The 9,726-nt window shown below is 37.1% G+C and overlaps 2 non-coding genes and 1 pseudogene across 2 annotated transcripts; 1 reads left to right on the top strand and 2 right to left on the bottom strand.

Moving 5' to 3' along the window:
- Positions 1-382: 382 nt before the first annotated feature.
- Positions 383-501, bottom strand: LOC112485267. The gene has a single exon (XR_003048392.1). It is a non-coding gene; the product is annotated as a 5S ribosomal RNA (ribosomal RNA).
- Positions 502-3,012: 2,511 nt separating this feature from the next.
- LOC107196156 lies at positions 3,013-4,205 on the bottom strand (annotated as a pseudogene).
- Positions 4,206-9,318: 5,113 nt separating this feature from the next.
- LOC112485306 lies at positions 9,319-9,437 on the top strand. Its single transcript, XR_003048401.1, has one exon. It is a non-coding gene; the product is annotated as a 5S ribosomal RNA (ribosomal RNA).
- Positions 9,438-9,726: the final 289 nt, after the last annotated feature.

A 9,726-nucleotide genomic window follows, 5' to 3' on the forward strand; every position in this document is an offset into this window, starting at 1 on the left:
ACAACCCCAGGAAGCTCAGAGAGTCCCCAAACTCAGAAATCCAAAGAGGCCCACACCAAGACACATTGTAATTAAAATGCCAAAGATTAAATACAAAGAGAGAATCTTAAAAATAGCAAGAGAAAAGCAGTTAGTTACCTACAAGGGAGCATCCATAAGATTGGCTGCTGATTTCTCAAAAGAAACTATGTCGGATTTAGCACAAAATATTCAACGTGTTGAAAATCCAGGATCTAAACCAAGAATACTTTATCCAGCAAAGCTATCATTTGAAGTCGACGTCCATATAAAGAGCTTCCCAGACAAAAATAAGTTAAAGGAATTTATCAACATCAAGCCAGTATTACAGGAAATGTTAGAGGGGCTTCCTTTTTTTTTTTTATGCCTACAGCACCTGGTCTTCCTAGGTGGTCTCCCATCCAAGTACTAACCAGGCCCAACCCTGCTTAGCTTCCAAGATCAGATGAGATCAGACATATTCAGGGTGGTATGGCTGTAGACATGTTTTTTCTCCTTAAAGAAGTCCCTCTAGTCTATAGCCTATAGTCTATAGTCTATAGTCTATAGTATAGATACAGAGAATATTTTGAGGGCTACTAGATGGGACAGGTTGGGGGGACGGCAAAAAAAGAGCAAAGGGATTAAAAAGTACAAATTGATAGTTACAAAATAGACATGGAGATATAAAGTGCAGCATAAGGAAAATAGTTAATAATGTAATAAACATGTAAGAGGGGACAGGGGTACTAGATTTAGTGGGGTGGTCACTTTGTGAGTTATACAGATCTTTAATCATTATGCTGTACAGCTGAAATGAAGATATTATTGTATACCGACTATAATTGAAACAAAACTCATTGAATTGTAAATGTAAATATGAGCAACTCATTGTCTATTATATTTCAATAAAACCAGGTGGGAAAAAAACTAAAAAAAAAAAAAACAAAGGTAAAATTAAGACATTCCCAGATAAACAAATCCCAAAAACTTTCACTGCTAGCAGTACTGCCCTATGAGAAATGTTAAAGAGAATCTTTCAGATTGAAATAAAAGGACATTAGGCAGAAATCTGAAGCCATACAAAGAAATAAAGAAGACCAAATATAACTACATAGGAAAATACAAAAGACAATGTTTGTATTTACACAACTGATACAAGTTTATAACAATTCAAACTAGATTTTTATTTATTTAGAATGTCAATTGTAACTCGCATGATAACCACTAAGAAAATATATTTAAAATATGCACAGAAGGAAATAAGAATGGATCTGAAACAATTCACTACAAAAAAATCAATTAAACACAAAAGAAAACAATAATAGAGGAAATGAGAAACAAAAGAAGGTATGACATACAGCAAATAGCAAAATGACAGAAGTAAGTCACTCTTTATCCGTAATTACTTTAAATGTAAATGGATTAAACACACCAATCAGAAGGTAGAAATTGGCAAAATAGATTTCTTTTTTCAATGCAGCACTTTTTTAATGGAGGCAGGGGAGACAACTTTGGGAACCATAGGTAGGAAAATGACTACCTCACAATATATTCAAAATATTAAATATTTTGTATCCTTTAAAAGTGAAGGTCAGCCCATAAATGCAGACATAGAAAAAATTCTAAAATGTGGTTAAATGTAAAACATTTATCACAGAGCAATATATACAGGAGGCTCTAGTTATGTAAAAATGTGTATCACATCATTTCTTCTTAGAAGAGTGATGTTGCTTCCCTTATTTTCCTTCCCTCAAACACACACACCACACACTAACAATTCAGAAATAAGTTTTAAAAAAACAAGTCATGTGTTATTTATAAATCATATGATAAAATAATTATTTCAAAAAGTCACAAATACAAGAGTTGTATAAAGTCAGTTTGGAGTCAAGTACCTCTTAAATATATTGCAAATCACATCTATTTTCATATTCTTTTCCAAAGAGATGTGGTTCAAAACCAGTTACAACTTTAGAATTTCATTATTTGATAATAAGGGACAAAACTGACAATAAATAGTCTAATAATAATTTCTTAAAATACTAAGTGGTAAATTCTATTCTCAGTTGCAAAACTTAGACTCTCTGAATATTTTGTTTAAGTCGGTAAAAAGGTATACAAAATTTGTATTTCCATTTTTTAAAATCCTCATTGTATTTTCCTCAAAGTGACAATGATACATACAAAAGCTCAAAGAATTAATAAAGAAATTGAAATACCCAAGAAGTCAACAAACAGATTTCATTATAAGCTGAACATTATAAGAGACACAAAGCATTCTGCTATTTGCTTCTCTTTTCAAAAACTACCATGGCACCTTGTCAAGTGGAAGCAGCACCCAGACACGTGGTTCACAAACCTTGGTAAGCGTGAGTATCACGCAGAGGCTTTTGAGATTGCAGGTTCCTGGGCCCTGTTCCCAGACTCTGAACTCATTCCCGGGTCTGACGAACCTACATTTAAAACAAAATCCTCAGTGATTTCGATGAGGTAGTATAAAAACCCCATTAACCATTCAAATTCTGCTGCCCAATCCTAACTTGCTGCCATTGGTTGGAAATGACTCTGGGCAGCTCTGCTTTCCCTCTTTGGTTTCCTCATCTGTCAAGTCAGTCAACTGGACTGATCATCTCTGAGGGCTCTTAAGTCCTAACAAGTCTGTGATTGACCCGAGATGTACAAGAAATGTAGTTTGAGCTAAAAACTTAGGTCTTCATGGCAAGACTAGTTTTTGCAAGTCACTGGGTTTCGGTTTATTCGTCACTTTTTAAAAGTCTGCTTCTGTAAGTTCCATTTCTGGGAGCATCTGAGTAGAGACATTCTGAAACTGACATCTATGTTAATTTTGGGGGTTCCTCATGCAAACAGGATACTTTCAGCAATCCTGAGAGGTGCTGCATACATGTGGTATGTAATGAGACCTGCTTGGTTAGGAAACAACAGACACATTCCCATAACATTAAAGAGGCCTCAAATTCTCTCATAAAACTTCCATTGGAAGAGCTGGAAAACTCAATAAGAGGTTTTAATGGTGGTTGAACTTAAAGAGTAAGAGCTGGATTTCCTGGAGGATTTCTTTGATATGAGGGATATTTGCATCTGCTTTACCGTATGGACACTTCAACAAAGGAGAGCATTCTTTGCATGATCCCTAAAGTCTTGTGAAACAAAGTAATAGATAAAGGGGTCGATGCAGCTGTTGAGGGTGAAGAGGCAAAGGGCTATGAAATACAGGGCATAGACATGGCTCTGGCCCCAGTGTTTAATCAGGAAATAATGCACCATGAGCAGAAGGTTACTAGGAGTGAAGCATATCAAGTACATGGCCAGGACAGTGAAAATAAGTTGGTTGGCTCTCTTCCTCTTCTTTTCTGAATTTTCATCCAAGGCAGAAGATTGAAGTGTTCTGATCATCAGCACATAGGCAGAAGCTGTGAAGATAGCTAGGAAGAGAAAGACTCCAATGGCCAAAGAGAGGAAATAGTTGAACATGTCCCCCACCAACACCTCCTTAGGCAAAACATCATAATAGGTCATGATGTTAAGGGCTGAAATGTGAGTGGTCTGCTTCATGACATACAAGGGGATGGTAACCAGCAGAATCAGCAGACATATTCCCAGAGAGACACCGATGGCAATGTTTGCTTTCTTCCTGGGTGCTCCATGGAGTTCACAATAACCCAATACCTCTACACGCTGAGGCAGATCATGAAGAGAATGGAACAGTACATGTTGCCATAGGAAAAGCCAATGAGTACCTTACAAAGAGATTTCCCATAAATCCAATTGTTGCCACGTATATGATGGGCAATCTTCAGCGGGAACCAGATGATAGAGAGGAGGTCTGCCAAAGCCAGATTGGCCATGTAAACTATGGCGAGGTGCTTCTTCTTCATTTAAAAAAGAAATACCCACAGGGCCATACCATTACTTGGCAAACCAACCATAAATAAAATTGTGTAGACAATTGGAAGAAAGACAGTAGTCAGTTTTCCAGTGAGGATGGAGGCAGAAAATTCATCCATGAAGAAGCCCGGTTCCACTGTAACTCCTTTCCCAGATATCTGAGATGAGTCATCAATCTTACCAATGAGACTTCTTCCTTTAGAGGTTCTATTGACTCCTTGGATGATGAGATTACCAGAGACAGAGGCTGCCAGCAGGATGGCGTCCCCAGGCAGCCATGCCGCCCTCAGTCTTGGCATCCTTCCAGCAGCCCCGACGCCTAGTGGGCCAGGATTTCGCCATCTTTGATGCGAAACTCAGGGCTCCACTCGCCACTCGGAGAGAAAGCCACCTTTTCACCTACCCCTAATTGGAGACTCTCTGGATTTTAAAAATAATAATAATCCAACTACATATTGCCTACAAGAAACTCACTTTTGACTTAAGGACACAAATAGATTAAAAGTAAAAGGAAGGAAAAAGATTCTTTCATGCAAACTATAACCAAAATAGCTGTGATTTTTATACTAATTTAAAACAAAAATAAACTTTAAGTCAAAAACTGTTATAATAGGCAAATAAGGACATTATATGTTAATAAAAGGGTCAATTCATCAAAAAGATATAACAATTTAAACATTTATTCACAAAGCAAAGAGTGTCAAATACATAAATCAAACATTACAGAATTGGAAAAAGAAATAGACAGTTCTACAATAAAGTTGGAGACCAATACTCCACTTTCAATAATGGATAAAACATCTAGATAGGGGATTAATAAGAAAAAGAGGACATGAACATTACAAAACAATTAGACCTAGCAGACTTACATAGAACCCCCAGTAAACAACAGCATAACACACATTCTTCTCTAGGGCACATGGAACATTCTCCAGGATAGACCATATGTTGGGCCACAAAACAAGTTTCAATAAATTTTAAAACATTGAAATCATATTTCCTCTGACCACAGTGGAATGAAGCTAGAAATTAATAACAGAAGGAAAACTGGAAAATTCACAAATATGTGGAAATTAAACAACACAATCTTAAATAACCAATGGTCTAAAGAAGAAATTACAAGGCAAATTAAAAAATACTTAGAGACAAATGAAATGAAAACACAACATACCAAAATTTATGGGACATAGCAAAAGCGGTGCTCAGAGGAAAATTTATAGCAATAAACGCCTACATTTAAAAAGAAGAAAGATCTCAATAAATAATATAACTCTACACCTTAAGGAACTAGGAAAAAAAAAGAGCTAACTAAACCCAAAGCCAGCAGAAGGAAGGAAATAATAGGGATTAAAGTGGAAATAACAAAATAGAGGATAGAAAAAAACAGTAGAGAGAATTAACAAAACATGGTTCTTTGAAAAGATCAACAGAATAGATAAATCTTTAGGCTAAGAAAAAGCATAGGAAAGACTAAAATTAGAAATTAAAGAATGGACATTACTATTGATTTTATAGAAATAAAAAGGATTATAAGAAAATACTATGAACAACTGTATGCCAACGAATTAGATAATCCAGCTAAAATGGACAAATTACTAGGAACACACAAACAACTGACTCAAGAAGAAACAGAAAATCTGAATAGACCTATAATAAGTAAGGAGTTTGAAATAGCAATCAAAAACCTCTCAACAAAGAAGAGCTCAAGACCAGATGACTTTGCTGGTGAATTCTATCAAATATTTAAGAAAGAAAACACCAATCCTTCTCAAACTCTTCCAAAAAAATCAAAAAGGAGAGAACACTTGCTAACTCATTCTATAAAGCCAGAATTATACTGTTAACAAAGCCAGAGAAAGACATTACAATAAAATTACGAACTAATACCTCTTAAAGATATACATGCAAAAGCTCTCAATAAAATAGTAGCAAACTGAATTCAGCAACATATTAAAGTAATTATACACCATAAGCAAATGTGATTTTTCCCTGGAATGTAATAGTCTAACATATGAAAATCAAATAATGTAAAATACCACATTAACAGAATGAAGGGGGAAAAAACATGTTTATTTCAATTGATGCAAAAAAAAAAAAACCCCACACGTTTGCAAAATCCGACACTTACTTTATTAAAAAACTCAATAAACTAGGAATAGAAGAGAACTTCCTCAACAAGATAAGGGTCACATGTATAACACTCACAGCTAACATTATATTTAATAGTGAAAAGCTGAAAGCGTTTCTCTTATGATCAGGAACAAGACAAGGATGCCCACCTTTGCTACTTTTATTTAACACAGTACCAGAAAGTCAAGCCAGAACAATGAGGAAGGAAAATTAAATAAATTTATCCAAATTGGAAAGGCAAAGGTAAAACTATCTCTAGTCACAGATGATATGGTCTTATATGTAGAAAATCCTAAAGAATTCATACACACACATAAACTGTGAAAGCTAATAAACAAATTCAGCAAACTTACAGGATACAGAATCAACACACAAAAATCAGTTGTCTTTCTATACATTATCAATGAATGATGCAAAAATTAAATTTAAAGAATGATTTCATTTACAATAGCATCGAAAAGAAAGCCCGTAGGAAGGAAGAAAAAAGGAAGGAAGAAAGAAGCCGTGCCCTGGAACTAGAAATAGATGCACTTGAAATAGAGAAACTGTAATATTTCTATTACTTCATTCCTATTATTGTATAGATTGTTAGAGGAGGCTTCATACATTGTAATATGCTTTTATTTCCCTATAATAAAAGTATTTCATCCTTTATAGATGAAACATTTTTTTAAAGCCCTTAGTAATAAATTTAATCAAAGAGGTGTAATATTCATACAGTGAAAACTATAAAACATCACTTAAAGAAATTAAAGAAGACTTAATAAATAAAAAGATATCCTACTTTCATTGAAAGACACGATATTATTAAGATGACAATACTAGCAAATAAAGATTCAATGCAATCTCTATCGAAACCCTAATGACACAATTTGAAGAAATGGAAAAACCTATCCTAAAATTAATATGGAATTTCAAGGGACCACAAATAGCCAAAATAATCTGGAAAAAGAAAAACAAGTTTGGAAGCTTCACACTTATCAATTCCAAAACTTACTACAAAGCTACAATAAACAAAAACTATGGTACTGGCATAAATAGACGAATAAATAGACTGGCATAAATAGACGAATAAAATATAAGAGAATCCAGAAATAAAACCTCGGAACTATGGCCAATAGCAGAACATCTTTGGGCTTCTGGTCAAGATGTCAGAGTAAGTAAACACTGAGCTTGCCTCCTCTCACGAACACATCAAAATTACAATTAAACTGTAAAACAATCATCATTCAAAATCGCCTAAAGTCTAGCTAAATAGAAGTCCTACAACTGGGGACATATAGAAGAGACCACCTCAAGACTGGTAGGAGGGGCAGAGACATGAAATGGGCTGATTCCAGACCTGTGTGTGGTGGTTGAGAATCGGAAGCAATATCTTGTTGTAGAGGTTCCCCCAGAGGAGCAAGTGGTTCCACTCCAGCTTGGACACCCCAGCCCAGGGTTCCAGTGCCAGGAAGAGAACAAGGCCCCACAATCTCTGGCTATGAAAACCAGCAGAGATAGTGGCTGAGTGAAGCAGAGGGATATGGGAGACCCAGGCATTCTTCTTAAGGGTCCCACTCATGAACTTGCTTACTTATGGACTCACTCATTCTGAGCTCCAGCACTGGGGCAGCAGCTCAAAATGTGCCAGGAACATACAGGGAGGAACTAAAATTCACTTTAGGGCTGGCAGTGCGGAGGGCAGCTTTCTCCCAAACAGAAGTGCTAGCAGAATCCACTGACTCTTTGTTGAGTCCTCCCCAGCCTCCCAGCATGCAGATGCAGACAGCCGCCATACCTGAGTCTCCACCAATGTGGCTAACACAAGTCACCCGGCCCTGATGATTCCCAACTTGTGGGCTCACCCAAACCACCTCCAGTAACTTTTCCATACAATTGGCCTGTCTTGGCTTATGCTTCAGACTTTCCTAAAGTTTTCTCAAAGGTTCATAAAACCCAAACAAGGAGCATCTGGCCTTGGCATGCCCTATACCTCTTGCTTAACAGCCCCAAGCCTGGCACTAGAAGCAGCCAGCCTCGGCTTGCAGCTTGGCCTCTCGAGGCACCTGTAAGCTTAGCATGGTGACAGCCATCTGAAGATTGTTTGGCGACTCTTGCTAGGTGGCCCCGGGTAGTGTGCAGGCTGAACGTGGCCTGTGGAGGAGCCCCTCCCAGGAGGCTCTGGGGCTGGCAAACATTGTGGCCAGCTTCAGCCTAAAGTGGAGCACCACCTGGGGCTGTATCCGAGGGTGACATACCCAAAGGGCAGACTTGGCAGGCACCACAGCTCTGCTAAAATGAATCCTGCTCCATTGGGTCGGCCCCTCACTTGCCAGTCCTCATAACCAATAGCCCAAGGGGTTAATCCCTCCCACTGACATGCAAATGGCAACTAAGGCTCAACTACAACAGGAGGGCACACATAATTTAAACAAGAGACACACCTGGAACACCTGGCTGAGGTGATCTAGGAAGACTGTGCCACTGAACTCTATTGGACACCTACTACATAAGTCTGCTCTACTAAGACTGAGATACTTAGGAGCCCTACCTAATACATATGGAGGCAGCCAAAACTGGGATACAAAGAAACATGTACCAAATGAAAGAACAGAACAAAGCTCCAATAAAATATTTTTTTAAATTGGAGACAGCAATCTATTAGATGCAGAGTTCAAAACACTGATCATAAGGATGTTCGATAAACTTAGAGTAAGAGTAGCTGAGCTCAGTGAGAACTTTAACAAAGAGATAAAAAAACATAAAAATTGAGATAGAAAATTAAAAAAAGAACCATTCAGGAACAAAAAATAAAATAACTGAAAGGGCAAATACATTAGAGAAAAATCAACAGTAGAATACATGAAGAAGAAGTTCAAGTCAGCGATTTAAAAGATAAGGTAACAGAAAACACCCAATCGGGACAGCAACAAGAAAAAAATAATCCAAAAAATGAAGATAGTTAAGGGGCCTCTGGAACAATATCAATTGTACCAACATTCTCATCACAGGGGTAGCAAAAAGAAGAGAAAACACAAGGAATTGAAAGTCTATTTAAAGAAATAATGATGAAAAACTTCCTTAAACTAGCAAAGAAAATAAACATACAAACCCATGAAGCACAGAGAGTCCCAAACAAGATGAACCCAAAGAGGCCCACACCAAGACACATCATAATTAAAATACCAAAGGTTAAAGACAAAGAAAGTACCTTAAAAGCAGAAAGAGAAAAGCAATTAGTAATCTACAAGGAAGCTCCCATAAGACTGTCAGCTGATTTCTCAACAAAAACCTTGCAGAGTCTACAGCCATGCCACCCTGAACATGCTCGATCTCCTCTGATCTCGGAAGCTAAGCAGGGTCGGGCCTGGTTAGTACTTGGATGGCAGACCACCTAGGAAAACCAGGTGCTGTAGACATAAAAAACAACAACAACAACAATAACAAAACAAAAAGAACCTTGCAAGCCAGAAGGAATTGACATGAAATATTCAATATAATGAAAAGCAAGTGCCTACAACCAAGACTACTCTACCCAGCAAAGCTATCATTTAGAATCAAAAGACAGATAAAGAGCTTCCCAAACAAGAAAAAGCTAAAGGAGTTCACCATCACTAAACCAGTATTAAAAGAAATGTTATAGAGACTACTTTAAGAAGAAGGCAGTGGGGTGGGGGAAGAACATAAATATGAGTGATAACATGGCAA

The sequence above is a fragment of the Pteropus alecto genome, unplaced genomic scaffold, assembly GCF_000325575.1.
Source record: "Pteropus alecto unplaced genomic scaffold, ASM32557v1 scaffold68, whole genome shotgun sequence".
NCBI classification, from domain to species: Eukaryota; Metazoa; Chordata; class Mammalia; order Chiroptera; family Pteropodidae; genus Pteropus; species Pteropus alecto.